Consider the following 25593-nt stretch of genomic DNA (forward strand, 5'->3'; position numbering starts at 1 on the left):
TTCACTTAACTCGCTGTTTTAATACTTTGTCACGTATTATCATAGATGACAGACAAAAATGTACTCTTTGTATGTCTTGTATTATTAGCCAATTCTACTTACCATCCAAAAACGTATTTCATCCTCAAGTAGGTGGCTCACGTACTTTAAAAATGTATAATTTCGCACAAACACTTACGCAGTTACAGTACTGACTCATAATTGGTAAGCAGTTGGTGATGGATAGGAAGTAAGAATAATTTGTCCACGCGATGTGGCTGCCCTTCAAAGAGGGACGACTGTATGTTGTTAATACCAATGAGAGCTAATTATTCTTTGTTACTGATTACGCCAAAATATGCGCTCTTCTTTCAGAGTTTTTAAAGCATTTCATCAGCTGCTTTACATCGGTTCCGTAGTAACAGATAAACGCAGGAACTTGTAAAAGACTAAGAATGCGGGTGAATCCCAAAAATACTGGATGAATGATTCGGCTCTCTCACTATCCTATTGTAAAAAATACTTCAAGAACATATAGCATCCATTTCAGTTTCACTGCACGTGACTACCACTTTCTGTTTGGATTAAGGCCTCTCTTGATACTTTGGAGAAGTGACATTTGATTGAGAAACATCAGTATCCTCTGATTGCATTGTACACTACTGGCCATTAAAATTGCTACGCCAAGAAGAAATGCAGATGATACTTGAAATGCAGATGATACTTGAAATGCAGATGATACTTGAACTGACATGTGATTACATTTTCACACAATTTGGGTGCATAGATACTGAGTAATCAGTACCCAGAACAACCACCTCTGGCCGTAATACCGGCCTTGATACGCCTGGGCATTGAGTCAAACAGAGCTTGGATGGTGTGCACATGTACAGTTGCCCATGCAGCTTCAACAGGATACCACAGTTTATCAAGAGTAGTGACTGGCGTATTGTGACGATCCAGTTGCACGGCCACCATGGACCAGGCGTTTTCAATTGGTGAGAGATCTGGAGAATGTGCTGGCCAGGGCACCAGTCGAACATTTTCTGTATCCAGAAAGTCCCGCACAGGACCTGCAACGTGCGGTCGTACATTGTCCTGCTGAAATGTAGGCTTTTGCAGGTATCGAATGAAGGGTAGAGCCACGGGTCGTAACACATCTGAAATGTAACGTCCACTGTTCAAAGTGCCGTCAATGCGAACAAGAGGTGACCGAGACGTGTAACCAGTGGCATCCCATACCACCACGCCAGACGATACGCCAGTATGGCGATGTCGAATACACGCTTCCAATGTGCGTTCACCGCGATGTCGCCAACCAGGGATGCGACTATCATGATTCTGTAACCAGAAACTGGATTCATCCGAAAAAATGACGTTTTGCCATTGGTGCACCCAGGTTCGTCGTTGAGTACAACATCGCAGACGCTCCTGTCTGTGGTGCAGCGTCAAGGGTAACCGCAGCCATGGTCTGTGTGCTGATAGTCCAAGCTGCTGTAAAAGTCGTCGAACTGTTCGTGCAGATGGTTGTTGTCTTGCAAACGTCCCCATTCGTTGACTCAGAGATAGAGACGTGGCTGCACGATCTGTTACAGCCATGCGGATAAGATGCCTGTCATCTCGACTGCTAGTGATACGATGCCGTTGGGATCCAGAATGGCGTTCCGTATTACCCCCCTGAACCCACCGATTTCATATTCTGGCAACACTCATTGGATCTCGACCAACGCGAGCAGCAATGTCGCGATACGATAAACCGCAATAGCGACAGGCTACAATCCAACCTTTATCAAAGTCGGAAACGTGATGGTACGCATTTCTCCTTACACGAGGCATCACAACAACGTTTGACGAAGCAACGCCGGTCAACTGCTGTTTGTGTATGAGAAATCGGTTGGAAAGTTTCCTCGTGTCAGCACGTTGTAGGTGTCGCCACCGGCGCCAGCCTTGTGTGAATGCTCTGAAAAGCTAATCATTTGCATATCACAGCATCTTCTTGCTGTCGGTTAAATTTCGCGTCTGTAGCACGTCACCTTCGTGATGTAGCAATTTTAATGCTCAGTAGTGTATTTAGTTTGTGGCGAAAGCTGTGCATCGTTGTCGATACGTCGGGATTGTGATCGAGTACAGTCTTACGGTCACACACACTGCGCTCTTTCTTGTCCTGATTTTACCTGTTGAATTGTACTGCAGAATTTTGCTCCAGAAATGTATCAGACTTTAGTGCCGGAATATCAAAGAGATTTAGCTTGCTCAAAAGTGGACGCATCTTACTACTCGAAGCTCATCGTCAGGAAAAACAGATCGTTAGAAATGATGTACCGATATTCCCAGAGGATACCTACGTTGTCGCTTCTGCGAAATTAGAATGCTAGAAATCTGCTTTTGTCTAAAATGGTAGTAATTCCAGTTTACTTCGACCATGTACATGAAATACTGGAGGTTCATAAACTATAGTGGCAGTACAATTTGCACTATGTCTCCGGCTAGAGATGTGTAAGATGGTCGTATGTGTCCCACTGTCGAGCTAATTCAAGGTCACAGGTGGCAGCTGGGAAATCTGGAAACAGATAACACAGATGACTTTGACTGTGACAGGGGGACTTCCAGCACTAATGGCTGTCCCTATATAACGCACCACACAGATCGGCGTGCCTACAGAGCCAGCTGACCACTGCCGACATGAAGTATTTCGTTATTGCCGCCCTCGGTGAGTTCATATATTGCATCATCTCATGACATGTCTTCGGTACTTGGCCAGTTCGAGACGTAGCTTTTATTCTGATATCTCCGTTTGAACGTAAGTAAAGAGGTTATTCTTAGTTTTCAGTAGAGAATTTCTTTACTGTTTCGCCAGTAATTTGTTAGTTGGATTCAGTCTCTGAGCACTACCAAATACATATGATTTTGTAACTGTAGCCCGTTTCTCGCATTTTTCTACCACTAGCTCATCACTTTTACTTCACCCATCGCCGAACCTCCACGTAAGGCTTTTGTACTTGGAATCAGGCTCTTCACCACTACACCGATACATCCAGCTTTTCTGAATGCAGACTGGTTCGGTCTAAGCAGCTGCAGCTTGTTTAGAGCATTCATTTCCATAACCTCTTATACGGACGTATACTGTACTGTGGCGCAACAGAACGCAAACTTATTTTACTTGATGTTGAGACCATGAGTACTCTTGGCTGTGTGATAAATCTGTAGATACGGTTAAAAGTGTTCATACAGACGTGGAGATCACAGTTTCCATACTTCTAAAAAATATGAGCATGTTGCTGGTGCCTTAAAGCAGTTGGCATTTGCATGGAATGTATTCTAACAGAGGTAAAACTCTGTATCAACAACGAGACAATATTTAAAAAAGGATGTTCTATGCTTGACTTAAGTATGCATACGAGTCCATAGAATTAAAAACAAAAAGATAGTTAAATTGTTCGGTGTGTGCTCCTTTCGCATTTAGAATCATTTGACCAGTTGGTGTTACATGCAAGCCAACGATGCTCCATTAATGTGTGACCTTTTACACACAAAAAAAGGTTCAAATGGCTCTGAGCACTATGCGACTTAACTTCTGAGGTCATCAGTCGCCTAGAACTTGGAACTAATTAAACATAACTAACCTAAGGACATCACACACATCCATGCCCGTGGCAGGATTCGAACCGGCTACCGTAGCGGTCGCCCGTAGCGCCTAGAACCATACGGCCACTCCGGCCGACCCTTTTACACAGTTCCCTTTCCCCATGCTAGTTACGTTACATAGACGCCTGTTTACTTTGTTCCATTAATAATCAAATAGCTCAGAACAGTCCGCACTTTTGATGTAACTGCAGACCATCCATATTACTAAAACGTCAGACTGGGATCCAGCACCCAGTACCAGCAGAACAGGGGTACAAAATTACGATTTTCAATATTTCGCGTAATTATTGACCGAATTTAAAAAATTAAAATGCTGCCATAACCTACTTTTTAAGAGGTGTAACTTTACGTTATAAATTTAACAAAATTAGACCAGTACTGCAGTTAGGAACTGCATATTGTCTTGAAGTAGAGTAACGGACGGCGCCCAAATGCAAGAACTCGGTTCATCCAGTATTCGGGAATGAGAGCACTTCGTGTCATCCGACAAATTATACATATAGTTTCAAACCTATACGAAATATTTTTTCGCTGATACCACCACAAAATGATGAAAGGAAAAAAGTTTATCTTTACTACATTTGCTCAGCTCGTACAGTCAAACTTGAACATAAAGCGTGACGTTTTAATTTACTACTCCTTTACTACTAACCGTATTCACAACGCATTTTATATACGGTATCAACATATATAATTTAATCTACCTGCATTGTACGGCACAAAGTTTAGAAGGCATGACGTCATAAACAGTGAGATGCGTGAAAAAATAACCTTTCCGTAAAATGGAACGCAATTTACCCCGTTTATATTCATACAGTGTTTCATTATGAGAGCACTTGGCGACTTCCAGCAAACTGTAAGCATAATATCAAACCTTTCCTAAGCTTATTCTTCTTTACATGCCTAAAGGCAAATATGTAACACTTTAACTCATTTGTAAAGTACTGCTAGCCAGACGTTTGAAGCTGTTTTACAGTTGGGAGCTCGATTCTTCAAAGAATCGGGGTTTTACCGGTACATTTCTAAACACGTCATTCGATTTTAACAAACAACGCGTATTTTTATTGCCTGCTTGAATGTCATATCAAGGACAGTTTCTCTGCTGCAACTTGAAATGTACTCCTGAACTTAATAAGCAATTAATACAAAATTAATAAATACAATAGTAAAATTTAGAAATGAACTTCATTGAGTAGTTACCGTAAACGGAAGATAAATATAGTAATCATGTTAATGCTAAACGAGCAACAGGCTTCCCATGTTTCGTTGTTAAAATTCATACTTGCGCCTACCCACGAGACTGCGTATGTCTCCAGCACACACAAAGTGAAATCGAGGTGTCAGTTAGCCAAATGCAGATTTGGTGTTGCCATTCTTACAGTTAACACTCCACGACTCGTCCGGCGACAAAACCTGGAATCAGTTGGGGGCTCGCGGCATGCTAGAAGCACCGTGTCTCCCAAACTCCTTACACAACGCATTCTTCGTGTTGATTATCCTCTGTTCCTCTATTGGGCCCACAAATGTCTCATCTACCTGCGATGTGGTTTGTTTTTCTTATAAAGTTTTTGTGAGGCGGTTACCTCAGTTCCTGCTGTGGCTGTACCTCATTTCCTTCTCCTTCTTCATAAAATTTATGCCATAGTCTCTCTTCACTCAGTATTATATGGAATGTCTGTTTCTGGAAGACATAACTATCATCAGCTCTCACTACTGACTGTCTGTTGTACTCCCATACCACACTGACATGTATTGCTCGATTGTCGGTTTATTCTTCTCAGATACCTCAGGTACGAGTCACGCTCACTGTAATAGCGAATTAGTTGTCTGTAGGGCTGCATGTATTTTAAACGAGATTGTTCTCTAATGTTCAAGAGGAAACTGTATAGCCCTTCTGTTGTTCGTCTGAGGAATACTCCCACTTTCACTGGAGACGATGTAAAATTTCTTCTCTAGGACATTTCCCTTCTTTAGCCAACGCTCCGTGCACTTCTTCCAAGTTGGCAGCCCTGCGCCAGGCGAGTCATTGGAGTCTTTGTACTCTCCTAAAGATAAGCTATTTATATTGTAATAATAGTTAGTTTAGTACTAATTACTCATTAAATACGTGCATTAGTGTGTTTTTAAACTTACTATTAAACGTATTCCATTTCTTTACGTATTAGTCCAGAAAACGCGAAAAGATCGTAAGGTCGGGTTGTAATGGCTTACGTCTTGGCACAATTAACCAGCTTAACTGTAAAAATCTTAAGTTGTTTTATTTACAATATTTCGCACTAGTCGGTTGTTTACATGCAGCTTGCGTACAATAAAGTTTTCATTCCGTTGTAATTAAAATGATTTAACGGATACTGCAATTGAGTGAGTGCTAAGTTCTTGCTCTAAGCTGAAATAAGTACCTTTTTATTTACGTCATACGCCTGAAGCGCCAACCTGTAGGCCTAATTTTTGCTGCTCGTAAGTAACTACAATTCGTGTATTGTAAAGTGTGTTAAGTGGTATAATTTTATTTTTAAGCGTGCAACCTGTAGGCCTAATTTTCGCTGCTCATAAGTAACTACAATTCGTGTATTGTAAAGTGTGTTAAGTGGTATAATTTTATTTTTAAGCGTGCAACCTGTAGGCCTAATTTTTGCTGCTCATGCGTAACTACAATTCGTGTATTGTAAAGTGTGTTAAGTGGTATAATTTTTTTTTAAGCGTGCAATCTGTGTTGCAATGCGTGATAAGCAGGATAGTCAAAAAGGGAGCTGTAAGTGTAGACTATGTTTTGAAATCTCGCTGGGGTGTCTTGTGGAGAGCTAAATGGGGAACTCATCCCATGTAGGTATTGCAAAAAAGACGAGAGAATTGCTGAGCAGGAGGCAAGGATTTATACGCTTCGGGCTGTATGAGATTGCACGAAATTTGAGCTAGAAAAGTTGAAAGGGGAAAAAGATCTTGGGAACTGGGTAATGGTAACAACTAATGGGCGAAAGGAGGACAACTCTTCAGCTTCATCTACATTTCATCTAACACTATCGAATAAATCTAAATTGTTACCTGAAGTAGGAGGAGAAGAAATTTATCCACCAGTAGATCACAGTAGGATCAGCAGACGTCTAGCACAGAAACTCAGTGTAGGTCGGTAGCAGAAGAGAGCAGAAGGGAAAGAGTCTTGCTGCTAGGCAGTGAGCTTGTGAGTAGTGTAGCCCAAATAGTGGCCACCACCACACATACAAGATCACTGTCGTTACTGGCGTCGGAGGGGTACCTGTTTTTAGGTTACAATCGGGATTCAGGCCCACTGTTTTCAAAGAAGTGAAAATAACAAAAGGCCCTCGAAGCGCTTAATAATGCACAGATGAGTAAGGTTAGCTCATTTCATCAAAGTATTAAAGGACTGAGTACTTAAGTAGAAGAGTTTCTTGTGTGCTTGGAAAATTTAGATAGCTCTGAAAACACAGACATGTTGTGCCTGTCTGAGCACTCATAACCACAGGATTAGATAAGTTTCATATAAAATATTACACTATTGCTGCTTACTCATGCAGAAATAGCGCAAAAAAAGTAGACGTTTTTACATACATTAAGATAGGACACAAGTTCAAAAGCATTGAGAGAAGTAGATATTGTAGTGATCAGCATACAGATATGTGGGCTTGTGAGTAACTATATATAGAACCACTCTTCGAAATTTTGAACTATTTATGATGAATCTTTATTCCTCACTGTAGTACCTGTCAGACAGTAGCAAGCAGTTAAGTAGCCTATGTTTTGAAATCTCGCTGGGGTGCCTAGTGGAGAGCTAAATGGGGAACTCAATAGGGCTCTCCCATGTAGGTATTGCAAAAAAGACGAGAGAATCGCTGCGCGGGAGGAAAGGATTTGTACTCTTCGGGCTGTATTAGATTGCACGAAATTTGAGCTAGATAAGTTGAAAGGGGAAAAAGATCTTGGGAACTGGGTAATGGTAACAACTAATGGGCGAAAGGAGAACAACTCTTCAACTTCATCTACATGACTTCACTGTAGGTTTTCTAAAGGCTTCTCCTGGGAAAAATTATCTCGAAATCTTATTTGGATCCTACAATTTGATCTCAGTAACAACACAGCTGGATAAAGACAGTCGGACCCTAATTTATACAGTTTTCTTTGATTGAAGCTCAAAGGAAGAAAATTACTGTTTATCTGGTAACAAATGCTCTCTTCGATCATGGTGCATAGTAGGTTAGGATAAATAACAAACGTGTTACAATATGGATACTCCTCAGTGGAAATCAGAATGATTAATGACTCCAGGACAAAAGTTTTTAACAATGGTTTACAGGAGATGACATGGAATGTAGCTAGTAATGAACCAAGTGCTAACATAAAATTCAATCTGTTCCATGTTAAATTCATAACATTGTTTGAAGATGGCTTAAATGACACTAAACAACCATTTAAAACACCGTGGATCAATAGAGGGATTAAAGTATTTTGTGAAAGGAGAAGGGAACGTATCTTTTGGCAAGATTAAGTAGGGACCCTGCAGTAGTTGTACACTACAAAAACTACTCAAACATACTAAGAAAGGTTAAAAAAATAAATACTGACAACAGACAGGCTATATGGGATGTAGTGAAATGAGAGACAGGACAACCAGCCACAGAGAAGGACATCATCACTACTGAATTAAATGGAAGGACTATAAATGATGACTCACAGGTAGCAAATGCATTTAATAATCATTTCTTAAATATAGTAGAAAGCATAGAGACAAACAAATCCAAAGCAAAATTACAGTCTTATGTTGAAAATTAACCTTCATAAAATTCAATCATGTGAATATATCACCAACTTCTCTTTCTGAAATTAAGTAAATTATATATTCTCTCAAAAATATAAGCCCATCTGGTTTTGATGGTGTTTCCAATAGAGATTTCAGAATCTCTGACTATGACGTAATACAACAGGAATCTTCCGGTATTTCCATCCCTTTTGCAAGTGTATCCCCTTCTCTACATCTACATCTACATCCATACTCTGCAAGCCACCTGACGGTGTGTGGCGGAGGGTACCTTGAGTACCTCTATCGTTTCTTCCTTCTATTCCAGTCTCGTATTGTTCGTGGAAAGAAGGATTGTCGGTATGCCTCTGTGTGGGCTCTAATCTCTCTGATTTTATCCTCATGGTCTCTTCGCGAGATATACGTAAGAAGGAGCAATATACTGCTTGACTCTTCGGTGAAGGTATGTTCTCGTAACTTTCACAAAAGCCCGTACCGAGCTACTGACCGTCTCTCCTGCAGAGTCTTCCACTGGAGTTTATCTATCATCTCCGTAACGCTTTCGCGATTACTAAATGATCCTGTAACGAAGCGCGCTGGTCTCCGTTGGATCTTCTCTATATCTTCTATCAACCCTATCTGGTACGGATCCCACACTGCTGAGCAGTATTCAAGCAGTGGGCGAACAAGTGTACTGTAACCTACTTCCTTTGTTTTCGGATTGCATTTCCTTAGGATTCTTCCAATGAATCTCAGTCTGGCATCTGCTTTACCGACGATCAACATTATATGATCATTCCATTTTAAATCACTCCTAATGCGTACTCCCAGATAATTTATGGTATTAACTGCTTCCAGTTGCTGACCTGCTATTTTGTAGCTAAATGATAAAGGATCTATCTTTCTGTGTATTCGCAGCACATTACACTTGTCTACATTGAGATTCAATTGCCATTCCCTGCACCATGCGTCAATTCGCTGCAGAACCTCCTGCATTTCAGTACAATTTTCCATTGTTACAACCTCTCGATACACCACAGCATCATCTGCAAAATGTCATTTTTCTGCAGTACATTTACTATTACTAGCTGAAATTTATTGCATAACTCATTTAAACTTTCTCGTCTCTCATTCCTTTTACCGAGCCCATATTGTCCCTTAACTCTGTCTTCTGTTCCTTTCCAATCACCCACGTTTATTTGATTTTAATCACCCTTTTCATACTGAATTATATGTTCAATATTCTCGTGGACTTTCTGTATCTCCTCATTTTCTGCTTGTGACGGTGGCACATATACCTGAATTACTACTGTCGGTGTTGATTTGCTGTCGATTCTAGTGAGAACAACCGTATCATTAAACTAGTCACAGTAACTCATTCTCTGTCCTATCCTCCTATTCGTAACGAATGCTAGTCCCACTACATCATTTCCTGTAGCTGTCGATAATCGCCTATATTCGTCCAAGCATAAATCCTGATACTCTTCCCATTTCACTCCGCTGACCGCCACTAAGTCCAGACTGAGGCTTTGCATCATCCTTTGCAGACTCCCTAGCTTTCCTATTACTGAAAAAATCTAAAATTCCACACTCCTAATCGTAGAATGTCGTCTTTTCGTTGGTTACTCAGTCTTTTTCTCATGGTCGCCACTCTCTAGCCAGACTCTTCCCGGAGTTTTGAATAGTTTTACTCTCTGGAATCTTTACCCATTGAGGGATCATAATGACACTTTCTCAACTAAAGGCCAAAGGTCCTATGGACACACATTATGTATCTTTAATGGAATTGTTTCCATCGCCTTCTGCATTCGCACTATTGCAGAAGCGGCGGAAACAAACGCCAAATTTAAAAGAACGCAAAATCCCCAAAACTGGAGAAGTTTTACAGAAGCTCGTAATCTGGTGCCAACTTCAATGCGAGATGGTTTTAATACTTCCCACAACGAAACTCTATTTCGAAATCTGGCAGAAAATCCAAAGAGTTTATGGTCGTATGTAAAGAACACCAGTGGCAAGATGCAGTCACTACCTTTACACGCGGTAACAGTGGTGATGTTATTGATGACAGTGCCGCTAAAACAGAGTTACTAAACATGGTTTTTCGAAATTCCTTCACAAAAGAAGACGAAATAAATATTCCCGAATTTGAATCAAGAGCAAATGACAACATGAGGAACTTAGAAGTATATAGTAACTTACACTCCTGGAAATGGAAAAAAGAACACATTGACACCGGTGTGTCAGACCCACCATACTTGCTCCGGACACTGCGAGAGGGCTGTACAAGCAATGATCACACGCACGGCCCAGCGGACACACCAGGAACCACGGTGTTGGCCGTCGAATGGCGCTAGCTGCGCAGCATTTGTGCACCGCCGCCGTCAGTGTCAGCCAGTTTGCCGTGGCATACGGAGCTCCATCGCAGTCTTTAACACTGGTAGCATGCCGCGACAGCGTGGACGTGAACCGTATGTGCAGTTGACGGACTTTGAGCGAGGGCGTATAGTGGGCATGCGGGAGGCCGGGTGGACGTACTGCCGAATTGCTCAACACGTGGGGCGTGAGGTCTCCACAGTACATCGATGTTGTCGCCAGTGGTCGGCGGAAGGTGCACGTGCCCGTCGACCTGGGACCGGACCGCAGCGACGCACGGATGCACGCCAAGACCGTAGGATCCTACGCAGTGCCGTAGGGGACCGCACCGCCACTTCCCAGCAAATTAGGGACACTGTTGCTCCTGGGGTATCGGCGAGGACCATTGGCAACCGTCTCCATGAAGCTGGGCTACGGTCCCGCACACCGTTAGGCCGTCTTCCGCTCACGCCCCAACATCGTGCAGCCCGCCTCCAGTGGTGTCGCGACAGGCGTGAATGGAGGGACGAATGGAGACGTATCGTCTTCAGCGATGAGAGTCGCTTCTGCCTTGGTGCCAATGATGGTCGTATGCGTGTTTGGCGCCGTGCAGGTGAGCGCCACAATCAGGACTGCATACGACCGAGGCACACAGGGCCAACACCCGGCATCATGGTGTGGGGAGCGATCTCCTACACTGGCCGTACACCACTGGTGATCGTCGAGGGGACACTGAATAGTGCACGGTACATCCAAACCGTCATCGAACCTATCGTTCTACCATTCCTAGACCGGCAAGGGAACTTGCTGTTCCAACAGGACAATGCACGTCCGCATGTATCCCGTGCCACCCAACGTGCTCTAGAAGGTGTAAGTCAACTACCCTGGCCAGCAAGATCTCCGGATCTGTCCCCCATTTAGCATGTTTGGGACTGGATGAAGCGTCGTCTCACGCGGTCTGCACGTCCAGCACGAACGCTGGTCCAACTGAGGCGCCAGGTGGAAATGGCATGGCAAGCCGTTCCACAGGATTACATCCAGCATCTCTACGATCGTCTTCATGGGAGAATAGCAGCCTGCATTGCTGCGAAAGGTGGATATACACTGTACTAGTGCCGACATTGTGCATGCTCTGTTGCCTGTGTCCATGTGCCTGTGGTTCTGTCAGTGTGATCATGTGATGTATCTGACCCCAGGAATGTGTCAATAAAGTTTCCCCTTCCTGGGACAATGAATTCACGGTGTTCTTATTTCAATTTCCAGGAGTGTAGAAGTATATAGTGACTTAGAAGTATATAGTGACTTAGAAGTATATAGTGACTTAGAAGTAAATGTAGTCGGTGTAGCGAAGCTGCTTAAAGCACTTAAGAAAGGCAAGATTGTTTACCAGTCAGGTTTCTTTCGGACTATGCTGATACAATAGGTCAATACTTAGCAATCATATACCGTTACAGCCGCTCACTCGTCGACAGATCGGCACCCAAAGACTGGGAAGTTGCACAGGTCACACCAGTATCCAAGAAAGGAAAACCTCTAAACTACAGACCCATATCATTAGAATCGATATGCAATAGGATTCTGAAACGTATATTGTGCTCGAGAATTAAGAATCACCTCGAAGAAAACGATTTATTGAGAAACTGCCAACACGGATTCAGAAGATATTGTTCTTGTGAAACACAACTAGCTGTTTATTGTCACGAAGCAATGAGTGCTGTCGACAGGGACGTCAATTTGATTCAATATTTTTAGATTTCCAGATGGCTTTTGACACCTTTTGTCACAAGCGACTTCCAATTAAATTGAGTACCTGTAGAGAATCGTGTCAGTTGTGTGACTGAATTCATAATTTCCTGTTACGAAGGTCACATTTCGTCATAACTGACGGTAAGTCATAGAGTGAAACAAAAGTAATACCTAACGTTCCTCAAGGAAGTGTTCAGGCCCTCTGTCGTTACTGATCTACAAAAACGATATAAGAGACAATCTGAGCAGCCCTCTTATATTGTTTGCAAATGGATGATGGTGTCATTTACCGTAATGCTAAGTCATCGGATGATAAAACGAATTGCAAAATGGTTTAGACAAGATATCAGTATGGTACAAAAAGGGTAGTTGCGTTTAAATAACGAAAAGTGTGAAGACATTTGCATTAGCACTAAAAGGAATTCGCTAATTAAAGTTACACGATATGTTACACAAATCTAAAGGCTGTAAACTTAACTAAATGCTTAGGGATTACAATTACGAATAACTTAAATGGGAACGATCACATTGATTATGTTGTGGGGAAAGCAAACCAAAGACTGCGATTTATTGGCAGAAAGGAAATGTAACAGATCAACTAAAGAGGGTGCTTACACTACGCTTGTCTACCTTCTTCTGGAGCATTGCTATGCAGTGTGGAATCCGCGTCAGATAGGACTGACGGAAGATATCGAAAAAGTTCCAGGTAGGGCAACTCGTTTTGTATTATCGTGAAAAAAGTAAGAGAATGGTACGCATATGATACACGAATTAGGTTGGCAGTCGTTAGAACAAAAGCATTTTTCTCATTAAATTACAATCACTAACTTTCTCCTCAGAGTGTACAAATAACTGGTCGACACATACCCACAAAGGGATAAGTGATCATCATAATAAATTAAGAGAAATCAGAGCTGGCACGGAAAGATTCAAATGTCCGTTTCTCCCGCGCGCTATTCGAGAGTAGAACGGTATAAAAGTAGCTTATAGGTGGTCCAGTTAACCCTCTGCCAGGCACCTAACTGAACTGCAGAGTAAACACGTTGATTTAGATTCATATGCCTTTGATCATCGCTTATTCGTCCGCCTTCCAGGGGCAGTTTCTCACTCCAAGGGCAAGAGGTTGTCTAAACCTCTGTGCGCTCCTCCGTTCTCTTTTGCAATGCCGTAGGAAGAACAAGAGTGACTTCTTAAGCCACAAGTACAGAACCGATATTTCTGATGATTTTTACGCAAAATTTAAAAACTTGCTGGAACTGAAGTCAGTACCAGCACGCTTTGATTAATAACCAAAGACTCCACCCCTATACTGTGATATATGTTTGTTTATTATAATGCAATATAGGTATACATGAGTTTACACTACTATAGATACATTCTACATCTACATCTACCTTTATACTCCGCAAGCCACCCAACGGTGTGTGGCGGAGGGCATTTTACGTGCGACTGTCATTACCTCCCTTTCCTGTTCCAGTCGCTTATGGTTCGCGGGAAGAACGACTGTCTGAAAGCCTCTGTGCGCGCTCTAATCTCTCTAATTTTACATTCGTGATCTCCTCGGGAGGTATAAGTAGGGGGAAGCAATATATTCGATACCTCATCCAGAAACGCACCCTCTCGAAACCTGGCGAGCAAGCTACACCGCGATGCAGAGCGCCTCTCTTGCAGAGTCTGCCACTTGAGTTTGCTAAACATCTCCGTAACGCTATCACGGTTACCAAATAACCCTGTGACGAAACGCGCCGCTCTCCTTTGGATCTTCTCTACCTCCTCCGTCAACCCGATATGGTACGTATCCGACACTGATGAGCAATACTCAAGTATAGGTCGAACGAGTGTTTTGTAAGCCACCTCCTTTGTTGATGGACTACATTTTCTAAGGACTCTCCCAATGAATCTCAACCTGGTACCCGCCTTACCAACAATTAATTTTATATGATCATTCCACTTCAAATCGTTCCGCACGCATACTCCCAGATATTTTACAGAAGTAACTGCTACCAGTGTTTGTTCCGCTATCATATAATCATACAATAAAGGATCCTTCTTTCTATGTATTCTCAATACATTACATTTGTCTATGTTAAGGGTCAGTTGCCACTCCCTGCACCAAGTGCCTATCCACTGCAGATCTTCCTGCATTTCGCTACAATTTTCTAATGCTGCCACTTCTCTGTATACTACAGCATCATCCGCGAAAAGCCGCATGGAACTTCCGACACTGTCTACTAGGTCATTTATATATATTGTGAAAAGCAATGGTCCCATAACACTCCCCTGTGGCACGCCAGAGGTTACTTTAACGTCTGTAGACGTCTCTCCGTTGATAACAACATGCTGTGTTCTGTTTGCTAAAAACTCTTCAATCCAGCCACACAGCTGGTCTGATATTCCGTAGGCTCTTACTTTGTTTATCAGGCGACAGTGCGGAACTGTATCGAACGCCTTCCGGAAGTCAAGAAAAATAGCATCTACCTGGGAGCCTGTATCTAATATTTTCTGGGTCTCATGAACAAATAGAGCGAGTTGGGTCTCACACGATCGCTGTTTCCGGAATCCATGTTGACTCCTACATAGTAGATTCTGAGTTTCCAAAAACGACATGATACTCGAGCAAAAAACATGTTCTAAAATTCTACAACAGATCGACGTCAGAGTTATAGGTCTATAGTTTTGCGCATCTGCTCGACGATCCTTCTTGAAGACTGGGACTACCTGTGCTCTTTTCCAAACATTTGGAACCTTCCGTTCCTCTAGAGACTTGCGGTACACGGCTGTTAGAAGGGGGACAAGTTCTTTCGCGTACTCTGTGTAGAATCGAATTGGTATCCCGTCAGGTCCAGTGGACTTTCCTCTGTTGAGTGATTCCAGTTGCTTTTCTATTCCTTGGACACTTATTTCGATGTCAGCCATTTTTTCGTTTGTGCGAGGATTTAGAGAAGGAACTGCAGTGCGGTCTACCTCTGTGAAACAGCTTTGGAAAAAGGTGTTTAGTATTTCAGCTTTACGCTTGTCATCCTCTGTTTCAATGCCATCATCATCCCGGAGTGTCTGGATATGCTATTTCGAGCCACTTACTGATTTAACGTAAGACCAGAACTTCCTAGGATTTTCTGTCAAGTCGGTACCTAGTATTTTACTTTCGAATTCACTAAACGCTTCACGCATAGCCCTCCTTACGCTAACTTTGACATCGTTTAGCTTCTGTTTGTCTGAGAGGTTTTGGCTGCGTTTAAATTTGGAGTGAAGCTCTCTTTGCTTTCGCAGTAATTTCCTAACTTTGTTGTTGTACCACGGTGGGTTTTTCCCGTCCCTCACAGTTTTACTCGGCACGTACCTGTCTAAAACGCATTTTACGATTGCCTTGAACTTTTTCCATAAACACTCAACATTGTCAGTATCGGAACAGAAATTTTCGTTTTGATCTGTTAGGTAGCCTGAAATCTGCCTTCTATTACTCTTGCTGAACAGATAAACCTTCCTCCCTTTTTTATATTCCTATTAACTTCCATATTCAGGGATGCTGCAAGGGCCTTATGATCACTGATTCCCTGTTCTGCGCTTACAGAGTCGAAAAGTTAGGGTCTGTTTGTTATCAGTAGGTCCAAGATGTTATCTCCACGAGTCGGTTCTCTGTTTAATTGCTCGAGGTAATTTTCGGATAGTGCACTCCGTATAATGTCACTCGATGCTCTGTCCCTACCACTCGTCCTAAACATCTGAGTGTCCCAGTCTATATCTGGTAAATTGAAATCTCCACCTAAGACTATAACATGCTGAGAAAATTTATGTGAAATGTATTCCAAATTTTCTCTCAGCTGTTCTGCCACTAATGCTGCTGAGTCGGGGGGTCGGTAAAAGGAGCCAATTATTAACCTAGCTCGGTTGTTGAGTATAACCTCCACCCATAATAATTCACAGGAACTATCCACTTCTACTTCACAACAGGATAAACTACTACTAACAGTAACGAACACTCCACCACCGGATGCATGCAATCTATCCTTTCTAAACACCGTCTGTACGTTTGTAAAAATTTCGGCAGAATTTATCTCTGGCTTCAGCAAGCTTTCTGTACCTATAACGATTTCAGCTTCGGTGCATTCTATCAGCGCTTGAAGTTCCGGTACTTTACCAACGCAGCTTCGACAGTTTACAATTACAATACTGATTGCTGCTTGGTCCCCGCATGTCCTGACTTTGCCCCGCACCCGTTGAGGCTGTTGCCCTATCTGTACTTGCCCGAGGCCATCTAACCTAAAAAACCGCCCAGCCCACGCCACACAACCCCTGCTACCCGTGTAGCCGCTTGTTGCGTGTAGTGGACTCCTGACCTATCCAGCGGAACCCGAAACCCCACCACCCTATGGCGCAAGTCGAGGAATCTGCAGCCCACACGGTCGCAGAACCGTCTCAGCCTCTGATTCAGACCCTCCACTCGGCTCTGTACCAAAGGTCCGCAGTCAGTCCTGTCGACGATGCTGCAGATGGTGAGCTCTGCTTTCATCCCGCTAGTGAGACTGGCAGTCTTCACCAAATCAGATAGCCGCTGGAAGCCAGAGAGGATTTCCTCCGATCCATAGCGACACACATCATTGGTGCCGACATGAGCGACCACCTGCAGATGGGTGCACCCTGTACCCTTCATGGCATCCGGAAGGACCCTTTCCACATCTGGAATGACTCCCCCCGGTATGCACACGGAGTGCACTTTGGTTTTCTTCCCCTCCCTTGCTGCCATATCCCTAAGGGGCCCCATTACGCGCCTGACGTTGGAGCTCCCAACTACCAGTGAGCCCACCCTCTGCGACCTCCCGGATCTTGCAGACTGAGGGGCAACCTCTGGAACAGGACAAGCAGCCATGTCAGGCCGAAGATCAGTATCAGCCTGAGACAGAGCCTGAAACCGGTTCGTCAGACAAACTGGAGAGGCCTTCCGCTCAGCCCTCCGGAATGTCTTTCGCCCCCTGCCACACCTTGAGACGACCTCCCACTCTACCACAGGTGAGGGATCAGCCTCAATGCGGGCAGTATCCCGGGCAACCACAGTCGTAGTCCGATCGGGGGATGCGTGGGACGAGCTGGCTGTCCCCGACAAACCCCCATCCGGACCCCCACAGTGATGACCATTGGCAACAGCCTCAAGCTGGGTAGTAGCGATAGATATTGTCCATTCATAGCTTCATGTACTTATTAAAGCTTCCTTATTACTCATACACCAGGCAGAATAATCCTAGGAAACTGGCCTGGCCCCATATATTTTATCGCTGTACTTACAATTAAATGTTCTGATTGCGGTCTCAATTGGACGACATTCGACAATGAGCGAAGTATCAGAAATACCCCGCGCTGACGGCTGTGCCTCTGGAAATGGAAACATCTGTACCATTCTTATGACTCGACATACTTCTCCAAGTAAAAAAAAAAAATCTTCCATTCCCTTTGCAACATCACAATATTCCACGTCAAATCCATACCTTCCTTACGACTGAACATAGTCATTTCCTTTGCACATGTCGGAAAGCGCACACACACACACACACACACACACACACACACACACACACACACACACATACTTTATAAGCCTGAGCCTCAAGGCGAACCTACCACACAGCCCCAAATACGAATTATAATATTTCACCAATAACTGATTTCTGGCTATATGAGACAATACTCAGCGAAAACCAGCGATGGGTGGACATGTCTCATAAGTTTTTCTTGCCAGTGGTACCACTGTGTCTTAGAAAGAGAGGCGTAATCGTCTTACAAGTCGCCAGATGTTAAAAACACGATCGCAACGACCATGTTACTGTCACAATCGGTCTTGGTTCTACCGGCGCATACAAGTATCCGTGTTAAAAGCTATACTGGCTTTATAGATCGAGGTATTGAATTACCTCCGAGTGAAGTGCTTTCTCCACACAAATACTGCGACACTGAATGTAGATTGTGACCGCCGGAGTGTATATTAACAGACCAACAACGCGGTTACACGTCACCTACGGTGTAAGCTCGTAATAAAATCACCGAATTTAGGAAGTGATTCGGCTAAGGAACGCGGAATGGAGCAGGTATTTGCAACTCCCTCATGCCGTCGCTAGATATATCTACAGTATTTGAAACGCATTCTGTCTTGATGCCACATGAGAGGTTCTGCGATATATCCACTGGGTTATAGGTGATGGTTGATTGCGGATTATCACATATAGGTGGTGTGCTGATTGAGGTTGTAAGATATGTACAGTAGCTTTTCAGATCTCTAGTGCTATGCTTTCCAGTCTGGGATTAGTACCTGAAATGTACTGGTAAGAGAGAACATAAACACATGGACTCCTAAGGCTACAATGTTCTGCACTTAAAAACAAGCTACAATTTTAGATTGCTTCAGTTTCCAACCTATTGGCCATGTGGAATGCAACACTGTTAATATTCCAATGTAACAGATATATTTCCAGTGCATGACATACATCCTTCTTGCAGGTTCCTCTACGATAAACTATGGTAACAAACTGTAAAACGACTATATGACACATGTACAATATAGCTTTCCAGAGACATATAGCATCCACTACTCACATCTGATCACAGTTCAGAAATGATACTATGCCCGCATCAATCCTATATAAAATGATCTTTAGAAACGGAGAATAAAAGGAAACGCACAGCAGAGGCGTTTGACGTGTGAAATTACACGTGATGCCACCACTAACTCTGTAAACAGGTCATCTGTCGAGCAAAGGTATACATGGGGATTGTAGTGCCTCACAAACACCTGTCGCTAACTTACAATCACCTTAGTTATTAAAAAGTCCCGACTTTATACCCAACATGTGGCAGAGGAATGGAATACATCGCATAAATCTTCGTTCGTTTAGAGAAATGTGTCGAAACAGGATGGTCTCGTTTCATCATACGTGAGATGGAGAAATTTATTGATCTGTAGACCACTTATGCAAGGTTTAATTGTCAGTGCAATATGGCGATCTGTGCAAAGTAGTTTTGCCACTGAAAGTGTCTTCTGCAGAAAAGAAATGTGGACAGTACTCCCACACCGGCAGCATTAGTAATTTGGCGGGTAAATTCAGCAAGAGCCAATCAGAATGCTCCATTCATTCACAAGACATCCTTTGTGCTGGTACATACGAGCCTCTATAGACTGGTATGAACAAGATGGTGGCAACGTATCTATGGAAAGTTCTGAGAGTAACATGTTGTCTTCCTTGTTCAAGTGTACAAAGACAAGTTGAAGCAGACCTTTTGGTGGGATGCTGTACCTCATCCGACATTGTGGCATTAGGATATCTCCAGACCAGCAGCTGTAGGACACTGGAAATTCCAGTCATTTTTCTCTTCTACAGGACAATGCTTCAAATTCTGTTTGTGTAATTTTTCTGATTTTCCCGCCTCTGATTAGACAGTGCTCTGTTTCCAAACAACAAGAATGATTTTAAGATTAACAGTGTCTTCACAAGTATGCGCAGACATGATGATGGCTTTTAGCGGTGAGAACATTCACCATTTTGGAGACGTTTGTTCAATGAATGACGTCATGATTTCCAAGAAGGGTAACATGTGGATTTCCATGCAGACAAGCTGAGACATCACGAATGCTCCTACAACAATGAAAGCGACCGTTAACTATTTCTGCGACACTTTAAGATTTCCAAGAGGGAGACTTGGCTCCTATTTACATAGACATATGACGTCAGTATAACAGTGACAACCTTTTAGCTGCACCTGCGAGTTTGAGCCACTATGTAAACATCTCGCTTGGCGCTGGACCTTGCAGCTATAAAAGCTATGGGTCACCCACAGTGGCTAGGTAAACATGTGCACAGTCAGAGGGGTTTGGCATATGGGATGGGCTGTCCCATTAGCGTCACTAGGAAGAATGCATCCAGACTAGGAAGAATGCAGCCGGTCATCACTCCTCCTTGGAGCACTGTAGCAAACAGTTCGCTGGTACATCGCGGTCGAAATTCTTAACGATGGTCCGAAAACGTTTTTTTACATGCAATGAGTGTTGGCGCACTGCATTATTTTGGCTGTTTAAGCTTTGTGAGCGCGTTTGAAGAGCATTATACACGCATTATTTCGCCAGTTTTACGCGTAGTGAATTTGTCGTGCAACTGTGTACTGTGAACATCCCTGTGGGCTGTGCATTGCATTATTTCGATAGTTCACCATTAGTGAGCGTGTTTGCAGAGCGTTATATATTGCATTATTTTGGCAATTTACGGGTTTTTTGCGTGTCTGTACAACAGTATACTGAACTACTTCAGTAGTTTATGAGCAGTTTGTAGGACTGTAGACTATGATTATGTCCCTAAACACGACAGGGCAAGCGTTTTGTTTCAGCATAATAAATAAATAAACTACGTGAAATCTGTCCCTAAATAAATAGTTCCAACTTTGCACTGAAATTAAATGAAGTGCACTCCTTCCTCTGTATTTCTTGTAGCTGGATTCACAGTCATACAAAACTTTCTGAAGAACATCTTCTTTATGCCACTGACTGTTATAGGTTTTTTATTGCGCTATTGCAATTTCGGGTTTAGGCCAGTATCAAGGGCTGATATTGTGGCTTAATGCAATAATATCAGCCCTTGATACTGGCCTAAGACCGAAATTGCAATAGCACAATAAAAAACCTATAACAGTCACTGGCATAAAGATGGCTTAATGCCATAATATCAGCCCTTGATACTGGCCTAAGCCCGAAATTGCAATAGCGCAATAAAAAACCTATAACAGTCACTGGTGTAAAGATGATGTCCTTCAAAAGCTCCTTCTACAGCAGCTGGACACAGACGAGTCCTTTTCCCGCCATTTTTCCCCCATACTGCCGTCTTTCATTATGTCATGGGAGGGATGACTGCCCTTCTGGTGGCAGGACTGTGTACTAGGTCAGTTGGACTCTATGACAAATTCTTTAAATAAACACTGTATGCAAAATAAAGATTTACGTTTATCCTATCCAGCAGCCCAGCATAGGCTAATTTTTTTCCTGCCAATTCCACGAAAGGGGTGATGGTTGGATAACTTATGTCAAAATTTGAACTTCCCCCCCACGACATCGTTGCATCATTACCACATTTGTCGCCGCCATCTTGAATAAATCTGGCAACAATGCAGAGTGGGGTATTGCTCTCCTTGCCCTACTACTTAGGTACAGATACTGTGATAATTGGTACCTTAATATGTACCTACTGCAGTGTGTCATGGACTGTGCGGCTGGTCCTGGCGGAGGTTCGAGTCCTCCCTCGGGCATGGGTGTGTGTGTTTGTCCTTAGGTTAAGTAGCGTGTAAGCTTAGGGACTGATGAGCTTAGCAGTTAAGTCCCATAAGATTTCACACACACACACACACACACACACACACACACACACAGTGTGCAGTTGTTTTCTCTGCATCTGCCTTCCCACAAGAACATCACATACAAGTAATTTACTACTTGATGTTTACTGCACAATCAGAACTTGATTGTGAAGTGGATAACCCTGGAAATATAGACTTTACATTTTGTATCTATGTGCCACACTTCAATCCTCGACCTGGTGCCAGGAGAAAATAAACATTAATGGCTTGCTTGTGCCACATGTACTTGGAGGTACTAGCTATCCTAAAAACATACTACTCATAGTAGCCGTATTTATTAGTCTGCAAATGGAGCAAATTGGATATAATGTTGTTCAGTGCACTGTCCTCGCTCATCAATAGAAATATGTGCAATTATACCCCTTATATCCGGTACACATATTGACAGCTGTAAAAAATGAGCGTTATTATTGGACCATCTGATTCATGTTTTGAAGACGAAATGTTGGACTGCCCGCTACTATTTCTGTGTTGTTGTTTTGCAGTGCTACTAGCGGGTATGGCCTGCTGTGATGCGGCCTGTCCCGAGATCTGCCCAGCACTTTATAGTCCTGTGAAGGCGGTCTGCAAGGGAGGCAGCGAAGTCAAAACCTTCTCAAACGCGTGCATGCTGACTGTATGGAACTGTGCGCAAAATGACGGTATTGACATGATTATCATTAGTCTACAGTTATTGCTGGTGTTTTTCTTACTATATACAGTAGTAAGGGATCCTTATTACAAAAACTTAAGTGATATGAAATTGAAATCGCCTGATAGTATCTTCAATAATTATACTTGCTGCTACAATTTGAGAAGTTCTTAAAAATAACGCATTAACTGACCACTATAGAAATGATACTATACACACAATGTTTGTCAGTCGGGTAACAGCCTGTGACAAAACACTTAATTTCGCTCTGACTTGTACTGACTCATATCAATCTAAATGATCACTCAGTAAAACGTATGAATATTGTAACACCACACTAATTTTCCAACTTATATTAGGTCAGCGATACAACACATAAATGAAGTGAGACCACACTGCAAAGCAATTTGAGGTCTTACTCTTCTAACGTTACCATAGCCAACTACATATGCCTCCCACAAACACATCTGTTCATTTACGTGCAATGTGAGGACAAAAATATGTTTCTTTCAGCGTTGTTGCTGGCAATACTGATATGTTCCTTCGGTAAAATGTGGTATTTAATACGAAGTGAAGATTTGGCTGCATTAAATCATCTTTTATGGTCGCAGCAATACCACCAAAATGTCCAGAGAAGAATAAATTTTGAACGATAATAAATATGTCACAGCACCATCACTGGCATGTTACTGTGAAGCCATGTGGAGCAAACTGACTCTCACGTGCCTCATTTGGTACACATAAACACTATGTTCCATAACTCACCAGAGCTGTTCGACAGCAACACACAAGAATCCCTTACACAATCAAGTAACTCCGTTGACTGCCTCAGAATCCATTTGCTTTCTTGACTACTTTGTCTACCTAAAAAGCACTTGACGCTGACTCGTAAAAATCTACAGATTGGCGCAGGAAGGTTGTGTGTCATTATAGAGGTTTCCACACAACAATGGTGCTACTGAGATAACCCTCATCCACCATATGTTGTCACCACATGTCTGCCACACAAAGAGCTAAACACAAGATGTACGGGTATACTGTTCAGTGCGCCACCCACACGACACTTAAACACCACTGCTTAACGAATCAGAATATGGGTGTTACAAAACGATAATGACAAACTTCAAGGGGTTGTAGAAGGTGTCGTCAGGAACAAACTGAGGATGAGAACATACATCCAGAAATGTCATCCAGCTATGCTACAGAGTGTCAAGTTATAGGTGCCGCCGTCTGTCTCTAGGCCACCCCTTTGGTACTAAACATGACTTTCTACACCGGCGGACTGTAGGTGGAACGCCACGCAATGTTGCTTGTTGGTCAGTTATCACAGCTGATTGCCACGATCGTCAGCGGAAAAGATAGAACTAATTGCTGCGTAGAGAGGCCTTGTCTCCTACAATACGATTCTTCGTTGCCTCGGTGGATTATTGTTTTGGACACAAGTGCCCATCTGTAGTTTATTTGTCTCATGGAATCCTCTAACATTTCCGGGGTTTACGGCATAGAGGTGAAAAATAAACTGCGGATGGTCTATGTCCAAAAACATATTCCACTGTGGCAACAGAGCAGTGTATTCATAGGAGGAAAGACCTGTCTATGCAGCACCGTCTTCTTCACTGGCGATCGTGAAAACCAGTCGCCACAGCTAAATAATAAACAGTGCGAGGCGTTCCGCCTACGTTCGTCAGAGTGCAAAGTCACATCTGCTGCAGGAGGGGTGGCCTAGCAGCAGGCGTCAGCGCCTGTAACGTCAACACTCTTCAGCATCGTTGGATGACGTTTCCAGATGTGGGTTACTATCTTCAGTTTGTTCCTCATGACACACGCTACAAGCACTCGAAGTTTTGTAACACCTTGTACATCATATGTTAATAGTCAGCATAAAAACTGAAAATTTAAGATGCAGTTCAGAACTGACATCTCACTTTATGACAACACAGATCACTGACTTCATAGCATGCAAAAGTGTGCCTTCTCCAGACAACGATGTGTACCGGTGGTCTGCTGACCTGCATGTTCAACTCACTGAACTCATCTGGGATGAGGCTGGTTGGCAAATGTATCATCGCAGCCTTTCTGCAACTACTGTTGATGGTCACATCTAGATTACAGTGAAATTCCAGAGAAGCAGATATAAGGTGACTATTCAAAGAGTACAGTAAATCAAACACCTTAAAGATACTGCTAAAAGGATTTGAGAGATTGGCTACCATCTATATTACTAAACAACTAAAGTGGTCAACTGGTCACTCGTGTTAGTCGCTGGTTGCCTATCTAACAGCTTTCAGGGGCAACAAAAATTTATCTCTCAGTATTTTTGTAATCATTCGCAGGATTTAAAAATTTTAAGTTCTTTCATAATGTACTCGGCAACGGCCTTGCCGCAGTGGTTACGCCGGTTCCCGTGAGGTCACCGAAGTTAAGCGCTGTCGGGCGTGGCCAGCATTTGGATGGGTCACCATCAAGACCGCCATGTGCTGTTGCCATTTTTCGGGGTGCACTCAGCCTCGTGATCCAAATTGAGGACCGAATAGTAGCGGCTTCGGTCAAGAATACCATCTTACGACCGGGAGAGCGGTGTGCTGACCCCACGCCCCTCCTATCCGCATCTTCCACCGAGGATGACACGGCGGTCGGATGGTCCCGGTAGGCCACACGTGGCCTGAAGACGGAGTGCTTTTTTTCATAATCTACTCATCAACACATATAGCCTTATGTTAAAGATTAAAATTAATAATTGTTAATAAGTCATGAGGCCAAGTGATGCTTAAGTTCTCTCATACTGGATGAATACAGCCTGAGTTAGTAGCACACTGTGCGACTTACCATATACTTTAAGCATAATTTCAAACATTTTATAAAATTTTGCTCGCTGACGCACTCCACAGGATAATGACAACAAAAAGTTTATCGCTTACTTTATTTTCGGTATTCGTGCAGCAAAACTTCAGCATCAGACATGACGTTTTAATTTATTATCTCTTCATTACTAACTGTGTCACTAGACTTACTGCAGACAGTATCCATACATACCACTGAATGTGCCTGCGTAATTATGTCATTGTACAACTCGTGGTTCAGTTGGTACGTCATCATAAAAACCAAG

The 25593-nt window shown here is 43.0% G+C and overlaps 1 pseudogene; it reads left to right on the forward strand.

The window, feature by feature from the left end:
* Positions 1 to 24855: 24855 nt before the first annotated feature.
* LOC126096100 (5S ribosomal RNA) lies at positions 24856 to 24973 on the forward strand (annotated as a pseudogene).
* Positions 24974 to 25593: the final 620 nt, after the last annotated feature.

The sequence above is a fragment of the Schistocerca cancellata genome, chromosome 8, assembly GCF_023864275.1.
Source record: "Schistocerca cancellata isolate TAMUIC-IGC-003103 chromosome 8, iqSchCanc2.1, whole genome shotgun sequence".
NCBI lineage: Eukaryota > Metazoa > Arthropoda > Insecta > Orthoptera > Acrididae > Schistocerca > Schistocerca cancellata.